This window comes from Protobothrops mucrosquamatus, unplaced genomic scaffold (assembly GCF_001527695.2).
Source record: "Protobothrops mucrosquamatus isolate PMUCROS unplaced genomic scaffold, P.Mucros_1.0 scaffold340, whole genome shotgun sequence".
Classification (NCBI taxonomy): Eukaryota; Metazoa; Chordata; class Lepidosauria; order Squamata; family Viperidae; genus Protobothrops; species Protobothrops mucrosquamatus.
In genome coordinates, this window is record NW_015386677.1 from 600,706 (window position 1) to 625,669 (window position 24,964).

A 24,964-nucleotide genomic window follows, 5' to 3' on the forward strand; every position below is an offset into this window, starting at 1 on the left:
CAAGCGGGACTGGCCTAGGGTAATTTTTTAGAGGGGTTTTAACTATATTTTAATTAGACAACATTTGAATATTTCTTTTTAACTAATTTTAAATTTTGTAATTGTTTTTGGTGTATTTTAAATTGATTGTCAGCCGCCCTGAGTCCGCAAGGAGAAGGGCGGGATATAAATTCAAATAAACTAAACTAAACTAAACTATGCTGAAACGCATTTAGTCTTAGCTCCACATGGCTGTCTGGAAACAGCGAGGAACCAGGAGAACCTTGAGCAGCAGCCTTGAGGAAGTGGGGCTGCGTTTGGTGCTGCGGGTGCTCAAGGGCCAGGCTGGGCATTTGACCTCTGCTGCCCAGGGCTCTGGGCAGCCTGCACCATCATCCAGCCCCCCCGCATGGCCTGAGAGGAACAGTGAGGCTCCTCCAGTGGACCATGCCTTGGCACTTTCCCTGGTCCCATCCCCTTCTGCCAGAGACCCTCAGATCTGACCCACTCCTGCCCAGGCCCCCACAGGCACCCTTGACGCGAACAATGTAGAGTTGGCCACGCCCACCCAGCAGGCCACGCCCACCCAGCAGGCCGCACCCACCCTGTCCACACCCACCTGGCCCCCTGAGGACAACAGCAATGCTGATGCGGCCCTCAATGAAGTTGAGTTTGACACTCCTGTTCTAGGGAATTCCTGGTGAGGAACAACATTCCCAGTTTACCTTCTTGTACGGGTAGTCCTTGACTTATGACCACAATTGAACCCAAAATTTCTGTTGCTAAGTGAGACATTTGTTAAGTGAGTTTTGCCCCATTTTATGACTTTTCTTGCCACAATTGTTAAGTGAATCACTACGGTTGTTAAGTTAGTTAAGTGAATCTGACTTCTGTATTGACTTTCCTTGTCAGAAGGTCGCATAAGGTGATCACATGACCATGGAACATTGTAACTGTCATAAGTATGAGTTGACATTAGCTGAGCTGCCAAGTCAAATGATATCACTGGATTTCTATTTTATGATTCTGTTGTTCTACCTTATTGCAACTAAGAGTGTTCCAGGTATCTCTGCCATTTCTTTTTCTTGAACTGGTTTTCCTCAAAGGATTGACACTCTTAGTAGAATCATAATAGTAAAAAAGTAGACACAATGAATCCTTAAGACTATCTATACCCTACTATCATCTTATAAGTCAGTAGGTGATGAAGATTAGGTTTGGATCTCCAAGAGAAGAGACATGTGTCTATTTCATTTTCCTGCCTCTACTGCTCCTATACTCCTGCTTATTCCTCCTTACCCTTACCCAGAGTGATAGCCTTGACATAAACATGTTTCACTGGTATCATAGACAACACATTCATCCAGCATCATGAATTACAACAAAGCACATTCAGTGTAATTTACCAATTCCATTTCATTCGGATACTAGAAGCTTGCTTTCCTCACAGCAAGTAAAATCACTGGAATTCTTTCTGTTGTTTTCTATTTTAACATTTTTTAAAATAACATGTTGCTTGACTGCAGCCTATCCCACCTTCTCTCAAGAAATCAAAAAGTTTACATTTATGGATGCCCCAAAATTACTACCCATTCATTGGATTCTCACTCTTGTGATTGGTTACTAATTAAGAAGATCCCAACCTGTAAATTTTCTTTTTCTAGACAAGTTCCTCACTTTACTTTTAAAAATGGATTTACAAGTTCAGACAAGGCAGAAACAAATTGCTCTCTGTGGTTAGGAATAATTTAAGTCAGTCCTTAAATATGGTAACTAGCAGATGTGTGAGTTCAAGTTATAGAAAATCAGCCTAAGCCTAAATAAATAAACAAACCATCTTATCAGAAAATCTTGTCTATGTATATTTTAAAAAGTCTTGTCTATTTCTAGAATTAATATTCCAGAAGCTGTAACTTAAGAGTAGTGTGAAGAGATCCAATTAAACTATGCTGGCTGAGGAATTCTGGGAGTTGAAGCCCACAAGTTATAAAGTGGCCAAGGTTGGGGACCTCTGAATTAAATAGCATGTGAACCTAAGTGACATACCACTCCTATAGAAGAAAAATAAAGCGTCAGTAGGAAGTTATGATTGAAGGATTGAAGGAAGAATTGAAAATGAGAACAAGGAAGAAAGGAAGGAGATCCAACAGAGAAAATTTCTCTTTAAGATATGAGAATGATATAGAATTATATGTTGGATTAGCTAATAATAAAGCAGTGACAATACAGGTAGTCCTCAACTTACAACAGTTCATTTAGTGACCATTCAACAGCACTAAAATGTGACTTATGACCGTTTTTCACAGTTACGACTGTTGCAGCATTCCCATGATCACGTGATCCAAATTCAGATGCTTGGCAATATGCTGTGTCCTAATTTCATGTGATCACCTTTTGTGATCACAAAGCAAAGTCAATTCACTGAACAACCAGGTTACTAACTTATCAACAGCAGTGATTCACTTAACAATTGGGGAAAGAAAGATCATAAAACGGGGCAAAACTCACTTAACAAATGTCTCACTTAACAACAGAAATTTTGGGCTCAATTGCGGTCGTAAGTCAAGGACTACCTTACAAACACAACCTATGAGAAACCATTAGTTTGTACAGGATTTCAGTCAATTGTCCCTTTTTCCTGCGTACTCCAGTCTGTCTTTTCTTTTCTTAGCATTTTTTCCTTTCCAACATTAAGTGAGCTTTTTGTAGCCAAGCAGGCTGAATTCTCTTAGGGATATTTTGGAATTATTTGTTTGCTTTTCTTCCTTTATATATGTTACAGCTAATAGGATACTCGTGAAGCTGTGATGCCTTCCTTTATGCACATGGAATATGACATTTGGTTAACTCTATTAAATATCATATTCAGAGAATGAGTTTATTATTAGTATAAGGTACCAGATTTACACTGTTGTTTTGAGAGACAATGAAACATTGCTTAGTATAGTGATGTAATAGTTATTATGAATTGTTGTTGGGGTAATTATTTCTAGAGTGATTCACTACATACATACAAAATAATCACATGTTCTGATCAGGCTATCTATCCAGGAATTATACACCCCAATAAATACAGTGCTGAAGATCCTTCAGGGACTCATATTTTCACAGAAGTGGCATTTGAATTAAGTAGATTGAGTAGTTGCAGATGGTAGCTGAAGAGGAGTTAGGGATCTCTCTCTACCTCTTCACTTGTTTGGGAAGGCCCGCTAGTTATTGACTGCTGCCCAAAAACCTTTGACAAAATAAGAAAAGTAAGGTCTTATATGCTAATTGACCCTGAAGACCACCTAAGTTATTGGAACACAGTCTGTCTCCATGGCCATCTCTGCTTGGAAAAAATGCTTTCAGATCACATTGGAACCATGTTAACCCCTGGGCACTGACTGACAGTATTTCTTTAACCACTCATGAATCATACTTCTGGGATGCCATTTGTTTACCACCTACACTGGTACATCTTGCACCTACCACAGGTACCTCTGTTTAAATCTGTGATAAAAGTAAAAGCAAAGTATCAGAAAACAATAAACATGATCAAAGAGGTTAGTGATAATAGGGTATTTGAGATATTTGAAATTGATTGAGGTGAAAATAATTCCAGGAGGTAACGGTGATCTGGGAGATCAGATGATGGATTGGACGTCATTTGCAATAGGTCTCTGGCTACTTTGCCAGCATAGAAGAACGTTGTTGTTGTTGTTTTAAAAAAAAATACCTCAGCAGCTGAAAGCCTGCCATTATTCAGTCAGGAGAACACTGCCACCCACCCACTTGGCTGGTGCTGGAGCAAAATGATGAGCACAAGCCACAATCCATTTGTTTGTGCAAAAAAACTGTGGAGCTGAAGTGCCAGCCAATACCTGACTTGCTGTGTGTGTACTTGTAGCAGTATTTACAAGAACATCTGTGTATGCTCTGGCTTCAACATGCTCATTTAGTATCAAACTGAAATATAGAGTAAGGCTTATTCTCCCATTTAGGGAAGTTACTTGAAGGAAGACATTGATTAGCTGAATGGTGAGTCCTGCTTGGCTTGTCCTGGCCTTGGGTTAATTCTATTTTATTCCTGGCTTGGCCCCCAAGCAAGTTAGAGGTTGAAACTGGGATGTGAATGTGCAAGATTGTATGGATTGGTCCATTGGGTACAAAATCTGAGAGAAAAATAGTTTTTCAGCCTTGATATTATAGAATCCCCACCTCCTCCTTGTAGATGTCCAAGTGCTGACTTAAGCCTTATTTCAGTGCTAAAAATTACTTGCACATGTTTTTGTTTAGATTAATAATAACACATTATACTAAACCATATTTTGTTTCAATTATAACTGATTGAATCAGCTGGAAGGACTGAGTTCACTCACAGTTTTGAGCCATAGATCATGATTTACAAACTATAATCACTGGATTCACACAATACATTAAGTCAAACAAATCACAATATGGCTTGGTGTGTTATGTGACTTACTACTAAAATTGTGCATTAGTTTAATTTGTAGTTCAGTGTTATTTCTTAGTTTTACCTTAATTTCTTATCTTGATTTTACTCCATCCTGATCATTAGAGAGAGTTAGATTTTTTCAATTAATTAAAAAAAATCTAGTGTTGATTATTGTGTAGGTGAGATAAATAAATTATGCTGCAAAACTGACAATATGTTGAACAATAATGGAAACTGTCCATATGGAAAGAGGAAAATTATCATGGCTACATGCAGCATATATCCAATATTTATGTTGGCATAGTTTAAACAAGATACTTGCTGATCTGATTGAACTTTCACTAGTATAAAAAAGTAGCATATTTCAGTAAGGAAAACTCTACCATTGCTCTAATTCTATTTTTAAAAGTATTGATATTTAAATAAATCTGATTTCTAAAGGGAGTTCAAATAATAACCTCAAATAAGGATGGAGATTTAAAGAACACATGTATGTTGGGGTGTAGAGTTGCATGCTCTAACCGTGCTCAGAAAAAAATGAAATGATATAGAGATAACATTGCTCAAGAGAGCTTGGGTTTATGTACAGATAGCCAATTGGTTGTCAATATATCTATTATAATGTTTATGGTTTAAATTAGTAAAGCTCCAGAACAAAGAAAGGAACTCTGTCTGATTTCAGGACAATGTAGAATGAATGGAAAATGAATCTCTCCCCAATGTGCAATGTGAAATTGGCACAACATGTACATGACTATACCACATCAATATAGATTAAAGATTATTTGGTTATGGTGTGATAATTTCCTTCCTTAGCTTTTGAATGAAGACATATACTAGAACGTAGATTTCTTCATATTATCAATAATGTATAAGAAAGGATTGCTAATTTATTTAAGTTCCATTGATTTTAAAGTTACCTAAAAATGTCTAGAAAAGTAGATCTGGAACTAAAGTCAGTGGCATATAGGTTAATATGATGGATTTGTTTTTACACAAATTTCAATAGAAACTAAATTCAGCAAGCTAAATTTGAAGCTAATCCACTGTTTGCAAAACGAGATGTTTATTCCAAGCTGTTTAAATCACCTCTGAGAAAGACTAATAATAATATCAACATTTTAGACTTGGTGGATGCCTGTTCTAGGAATAGATGGGGAAGTGCACCCTTCCTGGTCCTTTTAGATTTTTCAGCTAATTTTAATACCACTGAACATGATATTCTTTTGGAATCATCTATATAGGTTAGGAGTTGGGGATACTGTTGATTAGGGAAGAGCATATCTGTGAACTCCACAGACCAGGGGTAAGCAACCTTGACTTTTTTATGACTTGTGGACTTCAACTCCCAGAATTCCTGAGCCAGCATGGCTGGCTCAGGAATTCTGGGAGTTGATGTCCACAAGTCATAAAAGAGCCAAGGTTGCCAACCCTGTCCTAGACTTACACATACTGAGCTTATCACTGATTGGTTTTGCCCATCCAGTAAGATCCAGCAGAGTGATGTGGTTTGAATCCTTTCTGTCAAACGATGTCCTGAATGGGGCATGAATGGCATGTTTTCTTTGTTGCATCATCTAACCTCTGAAATAAAATTTTCCCAGGGATCTATATGGCAGGGGTCCTCAACCCCTGGGCCACAAACCAGTATTGGGCCATGGCCTATTTGGAACCAGGCCACCAGACAGAGGTGAGTGGCAGGAGAGCAAAAATGTGCATGCAAAGGATCTAGGTTGTGTGCTCCTCCTACCCCCCCAGACCGTGGAAAAATGATTGACCACAAAATCGGTCCCTGGTGCTAAAAAGGTTGCGGACCACTGCTATATAGCTTCCACCTGATTATGTTCTGTAGTGTAAAGCATTGAAAGCCTGACTATTTGTCCAGATATTTGCAACTGAGTCTTGACTGAGTGAGTTCTTGTAAGATTTTGTTTGTTGGATTCTGGTTTTATGTAGTTATTCTGGATACTTATGTTTTGCTTCTTTTTATTGTTTTAGTCTTTATTATCTATAGCATCCAGAGTCATCTGAAATCAGGTGCTCTTAAATCTATGTAATTTAATAAAATATATACATACATGCTATTAGAGATGCATATGGAGGCCATGACTAGGTGAACCTTTGCCCGATTTCACATGATGTGTTGGAACAGGACCTGGTGATCATAATTCATGTCTTTATTATTTTAGGATTTCACCTTTTAGCTTGGGATGTTAAATGCTGAGGTTTCTGCTATACATGAAATTTGGGGCGAGATGACTCATTGTCTCTGGTCACTTCTGCATAATAATTTGCTCCCTGAAACTTGAATGGCGCTCACTTAGATGAACTTTAGAAAGGTAGTTAAGGCAGAGATCCCCCACAGAACTTTTGACATCTGGATGATATTAGATGATGGACCCTGAATTGAATTGCTGATTTAACCTGATTATTTTATTTATTTTGGGTTTCATTCATTAATAGTTATGTGAATTTTTATAATATAAACCATTAGGAATCTTTTTGGAGCAGTTGGGTTATAAAAATTGTAAGCAAGCAAACAAACATGGTGTGGAAGAGTCTTTTCTTTTCATTTGAAGTTCATGTTTTCATTCTTTAGATAGTATCTTTGTCCTTCAAGATAACTAGTACTGTTTGATTATAGCCTTTGTGTTGACTTTGCTTGCCATGAACTGTGGGAGAGGAGTCCAACGCATCTAGAGGGCATTATGTTGAGGAAGTCTGTGTTATATGGTGGTGTAATTGCATCGACAAGAATAGGTCCTTGACATTTGTTGTGAATGTGGCTACTCACCCGCGTAAGAGCTTCAAGATTTAGCCTGATGACTGATTAAATTAAACACTTTGCTGTCTGGCATATCACTCTGTTGCCCACGGATGGTACAGATAGTCACTTTAAAATGTACAAACACAAGGAATCTATTATTGGCATTTTCTCTTGATTTTTCTCTGACGTTCAGCCTGAATTATAAGTGTTGTTGGCCGTGTATGGTTCCCAACTTAAATTTAAATCTGTTATCTTTTAGAAGATGGCAACTAACTACAATCTCAGTAGCATACGGTACAGGCAGGTGGGAGATTTTCTTGGCTATGTTGTGAAAGAGAAAAATTAAAAAGGAGCCTACTATGCTGACTCACTAAGGCAAACAACTTACTATGGAATACATTCAGGCCTTAGCAAAAAAGCAGCTGATCCTGAGTCAGGGACTGACTAGTGTCTCCTCAAATTTCACCCCCCTTTTTGAAAAAAAAATTCAGTGCAATGAAACAATAGTGAGCACATAAAGTGCATGCACTCTTGGTATAGTCAGATAAGACGTGGTGGCTCAGTGGTTAAGATGCTGGGCTTGCTGGCTGGAAAAGCTGGTAGCCCAGATTCGAGGTCCAGGCACCACATGATGGGGTGAGTTCCAATCCTTGCCCCAGCTCCTGCCAACCTAGCAATTCAACAGCATGTAAATGCAAGTAGATAAATAGGTACCACTTTGCTGGGAAGATAATAGCACTGCGTGCCACATGACCACAGAAACATCTTCACTGATTCAATGGTCTTGAAATGGAGATGAGCACTGCCCCCTATAGTTGGCAATGACTAGTGGAGTAAAATCTGCAGGCACTCCTTTACATTTTTATTTATTTATTTATTGGTATTGTCATATCAGTAACTGTAGATATTAGTGAAAACAAAAGAATAATTTATAGGCATACAAATAACTTGATGCACAGTTTGGGAGATTATTCTCCAGTGGATAAAAGCTTTAGTGGGATATAGCCATACTATGTTTATTTCAGGGTCTGGATATAGTTATTTGGCTGATCCAGAAAAAAGCTGCAGAAACACTCAGAACCAATTCTTAAATTAACAAGAAATCTTAAGTTGCATTTTGGTGTACTATCTGGTTTGATTTTAATATTGTTATCATCACTAATCACAAAATTGAAGTTCCATTTTTTTTCTAATACTTTCTTGCACAATAGCTGAGTAATGGAGGGATTTGGCATTTGACCTTTTTATAGAAGCTTGTCCTATGACACATTTACAGCTCAGAATCAAGAATGAACACAGATTTATTACTTGCCATTTTAAATTAATTGGGTCCCCTTTTCTCAGCTGTTCTAATAGTTCATCATCTGTTAGTTTATAATAAAGAACAAACAAGCCAGAAGTATCTATTCTTCATTTGTATTTAGGAGTAAAAGAATGAACTTGCAATTTTATGTTCCCTCACCTGAAAATAAGCCTCACTGAATTCAATGGAACTTCTTAGATATAAATTATATAAATAAATTGGATTAAATTATTTATTTTAAAAAGGAATGCCTCCTGATTCACAAGACTGTCTTGCATAGCTTTACCTTGGATTAAGTCTCACATTAGATAAGCATTAAATTGTACTGAGTAACATTTTTCAATAATCTCATGACTTGTCCATATGATCATGTACAAAAACTACCTTCCAATCACTTGAAATATGCTATGATAGATGCACATTATGTCTCCCCTTTTAAATTCTTTGTATTTACAGCAAAGCATTATAGTTCGTCTGAAATTTATACCATGGTTTATAAATCATTGTACTGAACCAATATGGAGCAAATGGCTAAGTTTCTTCTTATTCCACAGTGCCAAATCTGGGGAGAAGACCATCTGCCATGGATTTGGAAATCTAGATTTCCTGTGGTCCAACCTGATTACAATGCAAAACAGAAGCATTACCTTATTTTGAGAACAAACCTGTGAAACTCTGCTGAGACACATACTGCAGAAAAGAAATGCAGCAAAGAGATCTTCTCCCAAAATATCGAGGTGGCTGTTCTTCCATATTGAATACAATATGGCAATAGCTAGGCAGAATGAACATGATCTTGTACATCATAATAACTTTGTCATCTGGATTAACTTGGTGACACTACAGTCATAGTAATCAATTACATAACCTACTTAGTGCCAAGAGCAAATTAAGCTGCTATAAATCAATGATGTCCACTTTAACATCTGACTCAATTATGCGTTACATATGAACAGTGAATTTTGAACATCTACAGCCATAATTATACTTAGGCTAAGTATGGTTTTGAGGTCTGACTTTGTTATCTATGTGCTAATTACATTAAGTCTGGTTCACTGTGACAAACTATAAAAGGAAGTTGCCCTTAAATATTAATTTGAAACTTAGATATATGCAGACTACAGCCACCTGAGTGCTATTCAGCGGTAGGCAATTGGTTCATGCAACACTTGGATAGCTTAGTGGTGCATTTCAAAGTCATTAAAAAATGCTAGCTTAACCTCTGAAGTCTGAAGCTGAGGTTTTTCTTATTGGCTCTCACTGAGGGCCTGTTTTGCAGTGTCCCAACACTCCTGAAACGTAATACTAAGTCAGGTTAACCAAGCTAAAAGAACACCTAAAGACTCAATTATTTTTAATAATCTTGCCGGTTGCACTTTTGTGGACTATGGTGGTTATAGTATTTTGGGATGGGATTGTCTAACTATAATTGGCTTATTATTCTTTTCAAAGTAGAATACTGGTAGAAGGAAATTATAAAAAGGGTTCAGGACTCTGAGTGTCAGCAAGATAGCTCTCTCAAATCAGAACAAAAGTAGACTAAATTTGAGTGTAGGGAACAGCAAGCCATGTGAAGCCTGAGTTAAAAAATGAGCTGGATCAGGGTAAGTGTTGTGGGGATAAAAGAAAAAAAAATCCTTAATGCCTTTCTAAAGGAGAGAGAAGTGGATACTGCTGTGAGATTGCTGTGGACAGCTCCATTTTAAGCCTGCATTATTCCTGGTCATATGACCCAAATTGGCGGTATGGAGTCTACCCTGAGGTTTCTGGTGCACATATATACACAAACAAACAGACACAGCACAGTACAACAGGAGAACAGAACCACACACAGAGAAATGTAACATGAAACTTTACTATAAAGAAGAAAATACAGATGCCTCCATTGGCCACAGCTGATAAAAGGGATGGAAAAAATATTGCTACTACTCTGCTGCCTTTCCCTAATTTTTTTTTTTAAAGAAAAATGGTAATGATTTAATTTGTAAACTTCCTTGAAAGCAATTGTATCTGGAAAGGGGAGGTAACAAGTAAATAACTAAGTTTGGCTTTGGGCATGTAATCTGTTCACATCCAAGGCATTTAGTGACTAGAGTCCAGTAAGTGCGGGCCTTCCAGTGTTTTAGGAGGAGAAACAGTGGATAGATGTTGAAATAAAATGCATGTGAAAGAGATTAATTGCTCAGGGAAACTTCCAATTCCCGCCCAAAGAACAAACACATCCAACTCTACCAAAATGTTTTATTTTCCACTGAATTTCATAGAAGAGGATTATAATGCAATCCTATTCATGTCTTTTTTTAAAAAATAATAATAATAATAGGCACAGAAAGACAAGGTTGGTTGAAACCGGCTGAGGTTATTCATGGTGATAGAAATAGTGTGGGAAGGAAGGTAATTTTCATAGGACCTCAACAAGAGAGAGAAAGAGAGATTTTCATAGGACCCCAATGGGAGATCTCTCTTTCCTCCACGTTATTGGCCTGATGAAAACTGATGCTAGTTAAAAAAAAAACAAAAAACAGACAAAATTGGTTTTGTAAAAATGTTTATCATCAAGTTTGTTTCTCCTCTCTCTCTCTTTTTCTCAAGGGAAGATGGGATTATTATAAAAGCTTGTTTCATTGATAGTTACAGCAACATATATGGATGCTGCAATTCTCTTGATATTACCATCAACTGCTAATTTACCCTTTCAAGAGAGAAGATCAACTGTTTCTAATTGCAGTTCTTTTTCTTTCCATTTTGCTGCTAGGAGTGCTGAAGACCAGGACCATATTGTATTAAGGCTTTCCCAAGAGAATGTAAATGTCTTAGTTTACATTTCACAATATATTTCTTGTAATATTATTTTTAATCATTACCTATACTGTATATAGCTGTTTCCCCTTTTTTATTTCAAAGTAGTTTACAAATAAAAATAAAAGCTTAAGCCATCAGCAATGAAACCTATAATGCTAAAACAAGATTCATTTTATAAAAATGAAATAAATATCATAGGCTTTCTAAGAAATGGACAGAGTAATATTTATATTGAAACAAGAAAACATTTGTAGCTCAGAGTTGAACTGTGTGTCCCTGGTGCTCTCTGAACTCGGTTGTTTTCTTGCAGACATTTCATTACCAAACTAGGTAACATCATCAATGCACCACCATCATCAATAATATTAATGTTAAAAGTACTGGCTGAATAGGCATGTCTTCATTTTTTTTTTGTCTAGACCAGTATTTCTCAACCTTAGCAACTTTAAGCATGGCTGGCTGGGAAATTCTAGGAGTTGAAGTCCACACAACTTAAAATTGCTGAGGAGACTGAGAAACATTAGTCTAGAAGAAGACAGCCTGGAAGGCAGTCAAATTTTATTTAGTTTCTTCTCTCAGCCTATTCCTTAAAGTATCACATGGTATCCTATAGTGTCATCTAAAAAAATCACTTTTTGTGCAATGGAATGACATGTAGTATGAATAAAGTTTAAAAGAATAATAGATGAAATGCAAAGAAATCAAACATATATAATGGTTAGTGTAAGATCCTGCCTCAGCTACATCTACTCAGGAAAGTATGACTTGTGAAACAAGCATTATTTCAAAAGAACTTTTACTGAGAGAAAGTGATTGCAAGGACGTCAGGTGGAATCTGAAGTTCCCACTCAAACCACTAAGCAAATTCCCCAATATGCAAAGCCCACCCCGATGCCCCAGTCCATCAGGAACCAATCTGTTGGCGTGAAGAAGTTATGAAAACTCTGAGCTGAGAAGGTGATAACAAGTCATCTTCCTGGCACTGCAACCTTGGTAACAGGGTGGAACTGGTTGGATAGGAGTCCATCCAGATGGCCCATCTTCCAATTCCCATACCAATAAATCAAATCAAAGCAACAAGCTCTCTATTTCCCCATCTACATCCCCCCTCCCCTCGGAATGGCAGCATTCCGACAGAGCCTGACACTTAGGATGTTGGACAAGGATTTGGGAAACTCATATTTGGAGCTCTGTTCTCCAGTCAATCAGTCTAAACTATCACAGAGGGCTATAATAAGAATAACATTGGAGAAATCTCATGGACACAGTGTAAGCTCCTAGAGATAGATGAAATATGTATGCATTAAATACATAATAAATTTAAATTACACTGTGGCTTTAATGCCAAATTTGGACTGTTTTGGACAACAACCAATAGCTGAACATGCACACACACACACACACACACACATCTAGCTGCTGTTTCCACTGACCAGAACTGGGCCAATCAAAAAGCCCATTTTTCTTCTTCCATTAAATACACCAACATAATTTAATGGCTGCATCTGTTTTATTGTCTTCTGTTAGGTTACAGAAACTGAGTCAGCGAGAAACATGCTGCTCAGCCTCCAGGCAAAATAATCTCTGGCATTTCATCTACTTCTTTGGAAACTGGAAAAGGTAAAAAAATAAAATAAAAATGCCACACTATACTGTCATTGAATAACAAAGGCAGAAATTATACACCCAATGACCTGGGGTGGAATATGTCCCACAGAATTTCCTTTTAAAGTGTTGGTATGAAATGGGGAATAAATTCTGATTCCTGTTTTAGGATCCTCTCTGTTTACATCTGAATTAGTTACTTCTATTAATTCTGCTATTGTCCACCTCTTCCTTCTGAACTGTAGGAAAGTTTTGATATTAATTTTTAAAGCTGGGTTATAAAGTGATGACTGCAGTAAGGATTTGGAGGTTCTCTTTAATGGCTTAAACATACACTCAGTGATAGCCTAAGGCCACACTGCACATTACTTTAAATATGTAACCAGCAACTATCTTCTTTCCTCCTAGAATACACAAAAAGGGACTTAATCTAGATTTAGCTCTTTGTCCCCAACTGTGACAATTTACATTGTCCAAACATGACCCGATGTAATAAATGGGCAACTTTGGGGAAATGAAGAAATTGGGGGTGAGATTTGGACTAGAATAAAGAAATAGAAACCTTGGAGCTAACCACCGGGCCTTTGAAATAATACATCATTTGGCCCTTGTGCTCATGGTCCAACATATGCTTAACATACAAAGGGGTCTGCTCTTGGCATCTCTAGAAATTTGGCAAGGAAAAAGTCAACTCAGCACCCCTAGAAAGCTGCTTACCGTCATTTAGTCGATACAGGGATAGACAGACCAATGGAACGACTCATTATGTTCAGGCAGCCAAATATCTTGAGCTTCAAAAGGATCTGTCAGTTTCACAAAGGTTCATGAAAACTCTTTCATAAAGCCTTGTCCTTTTCTCACTTCTAAAAGGAAAGCAACCATGTTGCTACACTTTGCCTCACTTCTGGAGTGTCGTCAACCTCGTGGAATTGCTGCAGCAGATTGAATAGAAAATCTTGATGGGCCAAAGTACCCCAGTAAGGCACATCATGGAAACTTTATACATCCCTACTTTGGATGGTCTTGCAGACTGGCTGTTGGTTCTCAGTGAAGTATCTGAACTATGCCACATTACTTTCAAGTCAAAGTGCATACAGTGAGGCTGATTAATTTATTTGGGCATATATCCCAGGAAATCTCATATGTGCTCCTAACCTACAAAACAATACATGTATTATTTTCTTTTATGATACCCGAAGTCAGATATCCAAATCTTGATATTGAAGTGAATTAATTTCTTTATGCTCATCAGTTATGCTTTCATTGTCACATCTCTCTAACTGTATCTTTGCATAGACTTGGAAATCTCAATGAGTTTATTGAAAAGGCTGTCATAGCTAATACTTTGCTGTAATTTGTCTTCTCATTTCTCAGATGTTTTTCTCTCCTGGAAAAGAGGATGCTCTCTCTCTCTCTCTCTCTCTCTCTCTCTCTCTCTCTCTCTCTCTCTCTCTCTCTCTCTCTCTCTCTCTCTCTCTCTCTCTCTCTCTCTCTCTCTCTCTCTCTCTCTCTCTCTCTCTCTCTCTCTCCTTCAAGATGCTTTAGAAGTTCTTTTGCCTTTTATTTAATAGCGATTTGGAGTTTTCTTGCAAGTCCATGATTGGATTTGCTTTCTTTCTTTTCTTTTTCTAGTTCCATTAATCCGTTGGCCCTCCCATTCCATCTCAAAAAGATTGTGGAACTGAATTCTCTCCTGATATTTTGCTTCAAGATTCATTGAGATGTAGGAAACTAGAGAGGGAGGGAGGAAGGGAGGGAGGGAGGGAGGGAGAGAAGGAAGGAAGGAGTTAAAGGTAAATGCAGGAACCACATATACCACTATGATAATTTTTTTCAGAATTTTCTTTTCCTTTATGGGGAAAGCCAAAGACTAAGAGCAGTTTCTTTAATACTACACTGAAGGAAAATTGTCATTTATTTTTGCAGTCCTAAAACTGGAAAGTGGGAAAGAGGTGGCCATTATAATACACAGAACTAAACTGCTCATGGATTTTATTATATAAGTTTGTCAAAGAAAAAAAGTAAAATAACAAAAGATAAAAACAAATGGTTCCAGAAAAGGCTAAAACGCAAAGAATTTGCACTGGCCTTATTCTTGATAGTAACATCTACTAAGCCATCTTTTATGATATTTCATCCCTGGGACATATACGTTGACCTATGCCTAGCAAAAATATTCCTGAGATACCTAGTGTGAATTTCTAGCTGAGCAAAGACTCCTGCAGTTTCCTAAGATTTAGGGAAATTCAGTTCAACCAATTAATAGTTCCTATTCCAACATTACTTGTGAGTACACTTCACGGCTTTATAAAACATAATGGAGAAGACAATTGTCATCCAAGTTATCTAGCAAGACAACAATCTGCTACATAAATGGCATAAAAACATTTTTGTTCTTTGCAGTAAATATTTATTTCCCTGTATTCTGCCTAGGTGGATTCTATAAATGGCTCAAAGTTGACTGAACACCATATACATACAAATAGGTTGAATGTTTCATCAAAATGATCTGCTAAATAATACAAACAGCATACTTAATTCTTAGGTCTAGCCTTCAGTTTGATTCAATGATCCAGGAATTACAGCTACAATCTCCTGTTTTTTCTTCATTACCTTCAGTATTTTTTGTTGGGGGAGGGGACATTGAGAGGGATTTCCACCTGACACATAGCTACTCCTTTTCAGTGAAAATTGTCCCTCCCCCAGACAATGGCATCTTTCAGCCGCAGCAGAGGGTGTGGAGGCAGAAGCATATTGGAAGATTAAGCCATTTTTAGAATGACACAAATCGTGGGCAACAGAGCTATGGCTTCTCTCCCATCCATAAATAATAATAACAATTTTAAAAACCAGCTACCTCTGTTCTAGGCAGAGACTAGTCTTAATGTTGAGAAACACGTAGGGATGGTTTCTTTTGGCATAAGAGGTGATAGTGAATAAAAATTTACATTTACCAACGGGGAATTGACGTGTGTTTCAGGAGCTTTGTCGATTTCACTGCAATTTCACTGAAGAAATTGGCTTTTTGCTTGTATTCCATCAGACCCAGCAGAGAGACACAGATTAATCAGAGCTCACTATATTTTAATCTGCCCATTCAAGCCTAGGTGCATATATCTAGGCATTCAAGTGACATTTCTTGTATGAAAAGTATGCCAGCCAAAATTGAGATAGTAATTTTTTGCAGATGTTTCCTGTGCTAATTGTTGGCATCTACAAACATTGGTGCTTGAATAGCTACTACCAATTTGTTTGTATCTATAAACAAATAAAAGCACTATTCAGGATTTTTTTTTTTTGCTTGATTGGAGGTTTATTTTTTGGGGGGGGGGATTTCCCAAAATATCCTCTGATGCTGTGTTGAATTGAAGGCAGATTAGGCTCAATCTGTAATAAGTTAGTTGCCCTTAATTTTTTTACGTTGATTTCTATACAGTCAATTCAATGTGACTCATAGTCAGTGTTATCGTGTTAAAGTAAGTTCTAAGAGCAAAGAAAGTGAACTTTGAACATAATGTATTTCTCTTATAGATAGTAATCATAATTTCAAAGCCTTTTTTAAAATATTCCCCTTGTTCATTTTAAGGTCCTGATGCATTTTTCCTTAACCATAACACAATCGTGCCCACACAATATCACAACTTTATCCTTATTTCATCTCTAGCCTATGAGTAAAGCAGTTTTATATTGTTGCTAATTGTGTAGTACATTAAAAGTTGTATTTCCCCTCTTATTCCAACACTGTTCCTTTATCATTTAAAGGTGTGTAAAATCTATTTTGCATAATCATCAACCTTGGAAGGAAAGTCATCCAAGGTGAGTGTAACTGGAGATATGATTGTGTGTCTGATGAGGGGAAGATACACCCACTACCCTCTGGTCATTAGTCAGCCTCCAAAACAACCATTCAGCCAACAATCTTAGTAGCTGCGAAATTGAAAGTATGTCCTTGTTCATTGAAATGTGAGGCTACCAATGAGTTTAGGTCTCCTCGTCTGACCACTTTCTTGTCTCCTTGCAATCTAGTGATTAGCTTCCTCCCCAGTTTTGCAGCTATTAAGATTGTTGGCCATACAGGTACAAAGATAGCCAGGGAAATGATGGAAGCCTGGGCAACAGGGCCCTTGTCAGTCAACAGGAGTGCTGATTTACCAACAATTTATCAAATACTTAGGACAGTGGTTCTCAACCTTTTTAATGCCGCGACCCCAACCGGTCGTAAGTCGAGGACTAAACCGGTCGTAAGTCGAGGACTAAACCAGTCATAAGTCGAGGACTAAACTGGTCGTAAGTCGAGGACTACCCAACTGGTCGTAAGTTGAGGACTTTCCCTGCCCGGGAGCGCCGCACATGCGTGGTTCTGCCCCCTGCGCCGGCTGAGGCGTAGCTGGCAAGCAGCAGAGACGAAGCAGGCCGACCACCAGCTGGCCCAGCCCAAGGGAGGTAAGGCACCCGCCGGAAAAGGGGAAAAAATGGCGGACAAAAAAAATGGCGGACAGCCTTGCTTGGCGACCCCCGTGAAATGGTCAATCAACCCCAAATGGGGTCCCAACCCGCAGGTTGAGAACCACTGACTTAGGAGATGAGGACTTGGCAGCATGAGGAAACAACAGCCAATTGCTGGCCATCAACACACCAATCAACCAATAGGAAGGCATCACATAAATATGCATAGAATAGCCCAAAGCACACATTCCGGTAGAGAGAAGTTCCCTGAGGATGGGCTCCAGCATGAGTCTGAAAGCTCAGAAGGCTAAACCTCTGGTCCCGGTGACTGACCCAGAATGGATCTTGCAACCATTTGTCTCCCTGCATTTGCTCTCTCCATTAGCATTTTGTTTCTTGAGTTCCTTTCATATTTCCTACCTCTCCTCCTTTTGTGATCCTGACATCAATATTCTTTCAATGCTTCCAAGCAAAGTAGAGGAGAGGAGATCAGGCTTCTGTTACATTATTTGAGAAAGAAGAAGAAAGTTCGTATTAAATATTATATTCTGCAATGTTTTAAGAATTTTAAGAATTATCAGTTCTGTTTTTCCTCACTGAGGTAGCCAAAAAACAATGAGAGATGCTGGTGCAGTTTACTTCTCTATTTCTTTGTATTTGTCAATTTCAATCTCTCTCTCTTCCCCCACGTAAGACAGTGGTTGGGCAGATGGTCAGTTTCTGGGTTTCTGCTCTATAGGACCTAACTAAACATCATGGTAGGATCTCCTTCCCAATTCTTGAGAGCTATTTATCTCCTCTTGTCTTTGTACATTTATTTTTTATGCAAATTAACTAAGGTGAGACATCCCCCAACTGGGGATGGGAGATGGAAGAATAGACAAATAAGCCTAGAGAATCCCAATTCAATTCTACAGTAGAATTGAATTCTACCCAGACTGTAGTCAGAAATTGGATCCATATGCCTTCCTGAGTATAAACTACAGAAGAGCAAAATCAATTCATTTTTAGACATACTTTTTAAATTTTCAACCTGTACAAGAGACAAAGAGGGCATTGAGATATAAAAAAAGATAAAGCATCCTATATATTTGTAAATATTATGTAAGGCAGAAAGGATGAATCTGCAAATCCATTGTTTTCACAGTGACTCAATAAAGTAGCAAAAAAGGAGAAAGAATGGAATACCTTTTTATTTCCTCCCCTCTTTTTAATGATACGTTCTTTGACTGAAACAACAGTAAATGTTGCACTTAAAGCTCAGCTTAAATCAGTTGAATCTACTTAGCCACTGTTTAAATGCCCTGTTGCAATTTGAACAGCTATAAAAATGAAAACATCTATTGCTTACGAAGCCTTCCCAAGGTTATAAGACCTTCCTTGTATCCTGAAAGCAATGTTTAAGGCAGCCTATTACAACAACAGTTTTATGAGCCAAGGGTTTTAGCCTTTGTTATATGAAGGCAATGTCTTATCCAACGGAAGTCACTAGTGAAATAACCTCAGGTAGATAACTTGCGTGACTCAGAGCAATAAGCAATATAACTAAAATTCAACAGAAATCATCAGAAATAACTGAATCAAAATAATGGGAGGAAGGGGATGATGAGCAAGGATCAAGATTTATGTAAAGGACAGAAATAGGATACAACAGAAAGTGAACGTAACTACCAGAAGCTTCCTACACAACAAAGGGGATAGAAACCAGGAGAAGCTATGCATTTTCTACTATCATTCCCTTCCTAGAAACTACTCAGCTGTGCAGATGTAAGGCATACAGGTAGGATACTATGGCTGGGAGCGAAGGACTTTTGGATGGTTTGCATTTGATCTCCAGACTGTAAGTGAGGAAGACACAACCATTTGCAGAGACTGAAAGTCAAGAAGAATGAAGGATTTCTGACAGATGAAAAATATGGGCAATCAGTTTGTTATGATCTTCATGACTTCCCATTTAAAGGGTGGGGTTTATTCTGGCCCATTTCTAATGCTGTGTTAATAACACAATTGTTGACAGAATAAAAAAAACCTGTAGTTGTCTATTACTCCTAACCCCAAGTTTTCTGATTCTCAAGGAAATATATATTTGCTACCTAAGTAAATATTTCTACAAACTTGAGAAGTACACCAATCAGTTTGAAAATGCAAGTTTGTTTGGACAAATTTGGCACATAGCTCAAATAGCATGGAATTACTTGGTTACCAGAACAAAGTGCTTTGAGATTGCAGGAGAAGATCCAGGTTAGGTAGTTAATAGTCAGAATTAGTTTGATAGCACCGAATTTTATTAAAAAGCATCACTTTTGAGGAAGGGAGGGTAAGAGAACCATTAAAACATGATCTCTATCCCTCTCCAGTGTAAGCTCTTTCTCACATCCTGTGTTTAATTTGCACAGTTAATTGTGTTGTAATGTCACATTTTCCTTTAGTAACAGCATTTCACACTTAAAGATAATTTTATATTTACAGGGTTAAATAACATGCCAGCACCTGATTTGGAATTAGTTTCAAAGGAAGGTTTCCCCTGCAGGAGAAGGAAAGATTTTAAGGTTGATTTTGACTTGTCTGCAACTGTGCATAGGTGCATACCTACACTGCAAGCGATTGATGGGTAAATGCAGGTTGCATATGGTTGAAGATGGGCCACTGACCTCCCAAATCTAAATTACAGGTAATCTCCGAGTTGTGAGCATTCTCTTAATGAACGTTCAAAGTTATGCAATAAGTGCCCCCTAGTGCTTACGAGCAAATCCTGAAATGATGAATATTGCGGTACCATGGCATTCGTTCACCCTTACGAGCGACCGCAGTGGCACTGCAACATTCACCCTGATTATTCCCTCCCTCCCAACCCCTGGCCCAGGTCTCCCTAGGTGCTAGATCTTCAATACTCACCCTGCAAAGATTGAAATCCTTCACTTTCTTGGTGCTCCAAGCCTTTGGTGAGTTCGCAGAGAATGGAGGCCTATCATGCGAGATCAGTGGTGTGAGATCTCACACTACTGATCTCGTGTGATCTCATGGTACTTTAGGCCTCTTTTCTCTGCAACAGAGAATGGAACCGAAGCCAGGGGATGCTTCTGCATACCTCTGGAGGCTGGATCCAAGTGCCGGAGGCCTTTTCCAGGCCACTGCCTCCCAGATCTGAGGCCGGGGGATGCTTTTGCGACTCTCCGGAGGCTTGTTTCTGGGTGGCAGCAGCCTGAAAAAGGCCTTCGGCACCTGGATCGGGCCTCAGGAGGGCCGCTGAAGCATTCCCCGGCCTCAGATCCAGGCAGCAGTGGCCTGGAAAAGGCCTCAGATGCCCGGATCCGGCCTCCGGAGGCATGCAGAAGCGTCCCCCAGCCTCAGATCTAGGTGGCAGCAGGAAGCACAGCAGAGAGGAGACGGATCTTTTCAAGGTGAGTCTGGCATGGCATGAAGGGAGGGGGAAGCATGAAGTATCTTAATGGGTTTGGGAGGGTTTAGGGGCCAGTTCCATCACTAGGCCCTCCATGGCCTTCCCCACCCTGAGATACCTCATGTTCACTTAACGAGCAGGGAGTGATCTCGTTTGAGGTACGAGATTCATTCACACAAGTTTTTGGGTTACGAATGGAATGTGCAGGCTCCATTATACTCATAACTCGAGGACTACCTGTACACATTGTGCAGAGATGTGTGTCCTGCATGTTGATTGGTTCATCCAACTTCCTGTTGGGGCTTTGATATTTTAACACCCCTAGCAGAACATTATCATTTACAGAAATATAAATGTAACAACTATGCAACCATCTCTGAGTGACAGATGCATTCCCTAACATGCATGGATGCAGAAGTCCAACACTGCCTTAATCCTCTCCCCTCTGTCCTAATATCTACAGCAACTTCCTTTGCCCTCACTGAGCTCTAATTTCAAGGCAGCCATTGTGTACATACTTAAGCCCATAGAATTCAGAACAACTTATTTTTGAGAAAATATTCCAGTCAGTTATGATTGAATGTAATGTCACGGATCTTTAAAGAAGGCTTCCCCAATGTGCCGTTGCACTTATTACAGTCCTGCATATTGTACCCAACAGCTTATTGAAGCAAATGGAGGGAAAGTTGTCCAGAAAAAAAGGACTCTAAGACAAAAGTTATTGTACTTGTAAGCTGAAAGCAAATGTTTGAACAATCCACCTGCATTGGATACTTCAGTATTTTATTTAAAAGAAAGGAAAGGAGAGATTGTTAACATTGGCATCAAAGTAATACAGGAAATAGGAATGAAAGAAGAGAGAAAAGTAAATAAATAAGCAAATGTGCTCACAATAGAAGGAGGCTGTGACATATTTGTCCTTTAAAGTGAAATTGAGAGAATCCATGCATTCATGCTCTCTCTCTTTCTCTCTGTGTCTCTCTCTCTCACACACACATACTCTTTTGAATGCATTTATATTTGAACCTATATTTAATGATGTCCCTTTTAAAAAAAATCAGCACAAAAACTAGCTCCTTATGCATAGGCTACCTATGTATTTCAGAATTTAATTCAAAGAGCTGGTTCTGACCTTGAAAACTTCTCATGAGAAGCAGCTTTCTTCCACATTAAAGTCATCCCCTGAAACACACTTCTCATTTCCAGGTCCACATTAATGGAAATGATGGAAGTGGTCCCCCCCCCGCCTAATTCTGCACTCAGGTTCCATAGAGTGTCCTGTCACACAGCCCTGCTTTTACACAATACACTTTCCATGCTGGAATCCAAGGTCTATGGGATTTGAGCAAAGCCACCTGATGCTATGCTGCAGGTCCCATAAAGTTATTTTTCTATAGTGCCACAATTGCACATTCTTGATAGGTTGATCCTCTGACACACCAAGTAAGAAATGGCAACTACAAACATTGTTCAGATATATTGCTCTATCTATTCTTCTACATGGACCTTTTTGTGAGGCATAAGCCTACCCTGCAGTGTTCCACACAGCCATACATCCAGGATCCTTGGAATCTGAATATAGACAATCTCCTCTCATACTGAATAATTGTGCTTTGGGATGCAGCAGAGCTACTTGGGGCAGCACAGCCTAGCAAATGGTTGAGTATTTGCTTAATGACAACAAAATAAAGTATAAATAAATCAATAAATGAAATGGAAGAAAAGACGGCCATAGAAGACACATTCATTCTTGCAAGGCAGGCTTTCTCTTACATTGTGGAATCCTTGATGCGCTCTGAGCTTGGTTGTTTCCTTGCAGACATTTCATTATCCAACTAATTAACATCATCAATGCACATCTGCAATGAAACCTCTATAAGCAAGCAAGCAACCAAGCTCGGAAGGCATCAAGGACTTCACAATTCAACCTTGAGCTACTTCTATTGAGCTCTTCTATTGATTTCACTTATACTTTCTGAAATATGTATTAACCCAAAAACAAACTGTCTGGTTCAGAGAAAGAAAAGGTGAGATGGGAGCTGGGTGTCTAATCACCCATGTGGCCAAAGGAAGGCTAAAGAATGGGAAAAGACTTCAGGGATGAGACACAAGGACAATCTTATAAGGCAGGGGTCTTCAAACTTGGCCCTTTTATGACTTGTGGACTTCAACTCCCAGAATTCCTCAGCCAAGCACGCTGGCTGAGGAATTCTGGGAGTTGAAGTCCACAAGTCATAAAAGGGCCAAGTTTGAAGACCCCTGTTATAAGGTATCAGCAGAACCAATTGGAGTCATCATATTTACTGTCCTCAGAATGTGTCGTATAAGCACCTTCTTCATTCTCCACCAGTTATACATGCTGAGTACAAGATTGGGTTGCTCCAGCTGCTGGTTGCTTGAATTCCAACCTTGTGATACAGAGGAGATGTGAGAAAATGTTCTCTGGGACTAGAGGATGGGGGAGTTTGTGGCATGGTGAGGAGGCTGTCTGGATTTGTCCAAAGTGTGGCAAGGAAAGGCCCAATTGATGCAATTGGGAGGAGGCACAGTCTTTGGGTTCTATGGCTGTTCATTTTCTGATTGCACTTTTATTTTGAAATGTCTTCCCCTCTATTCTTTTTACATATACTGACTAAACTTCTGCTGAGGGAAGAAGGTGCTCTTTAATTTTTTTTTTTCTTTTGAGGAAATGGTGGCATTTGGCATAGGGCTTCAACCCACACATAAAAAAGGCAATCTTTTCCAGGTTTCAGAATAGATCTACAATTAACTAACAATTTCTGGGAATTTAAGTTTTATTTCAGGAGCACTGATTAACAAGACATAACCCACCACAATCAAGCCAGAGGTTGGTCTGTGGTAATGTACAGCTTTACTTCGGGATAAATTTAAAAATTTATAAAAATAAGTAAATTAGCTTTCTTGATATTTCAAATGATAAAAGTATTTAATCTGTTAACATGTGATGCCGTTACTCCTTCATATTGCAGGTATATTTATAAATTAATACTGAAGTAGACTAACCTCAAAGTCCTGCCTATCTATTTAGATTCAAGCCATTATGATTTCAACTGGATTCAGTTTTAAGCCTGCATCCTAAACTGCATTATTCAAAATGGTATTGTAAAATTAGGCCAAATTCTATTTTCCTCTTATGTGGATATAGTAAGCCTTTGAGAACATGCAGAACTAAATAAGGGAAGCAAATACATGGAAAGCTACTCTTAGTATAGCTGTGAAATTCATCTGTTGACACAAGCAGTTTCAAGAAAACATCTTTTTCTGGAAAGCAAAACAGATTGTGATGTTCCTTGTGGAGAATATTTCTAGAAAACATTCCTACTATCTTCTCTTTTCTTCATCTGATTTTCTTCCCCCCTTCGCCCACCCGGCCCCTTGACTCCCTCTAAGAATTCTTTAATTAATGCTGGTGTTGACAGATGATGGCAGCCATGTGACAGAGCAATATTGGCATTTCAAGCTTGGTAAAAGGATGGCATGCTTGCCAATGACAAGGCACAGGGCCAAGATAAAAGGGACATGGAAGATCCACAGGCTGATGCATTTTATTATTGAAAAGTAAAGGCAGCAGTTGGCTTCCTGATTTCTATCCATCACTACCACCACCTTCCAAATCCCCTAACTATACATTGTAGTCTGCCTGAATGTTTCAGAAGAAAATTAATCAGGAAAACAACTTGGATTAAATCCCTGGTATAGTAATACAGAATTAGCAAGCCCTTCACTTCTCAGCAATTGTTTCAGTCCTAAATCTTATCTTATCTTATCTTATCTTATCTTATCTTATCTTATCTTACCTTACCTTACCTTACCTTACCTTACCTTACCTTACCTTATCTACCTACCTATCTATTTCCCCCCCCCCCCACACATAATTTATCCATCATGGCATAATTGTTAGAATGCAGTATTGCAGGCTAATTCTGCTGACTGCCAATTGCCAGCAGTTCGGCAGTTCGAGTCTCACCAGCTCAAGGTTGACTCAGCCTTCCATCCTTCTGAGGTTGGTAAAATTATGATCCAGATTGTTGGGGGCAATATGCTGACCCTGTAAACCTTAGAGAGGGTTGTAAAGCACTGTAAAGTGGTATATAAATTTAAGTGTTATTGCTATTGCTATCATCTGTCATCTATATATCATCTGAATTTTCCATATCAAATCTAGTTTATTACTCCAGTTATTACCAGAAATTGGAGGACACA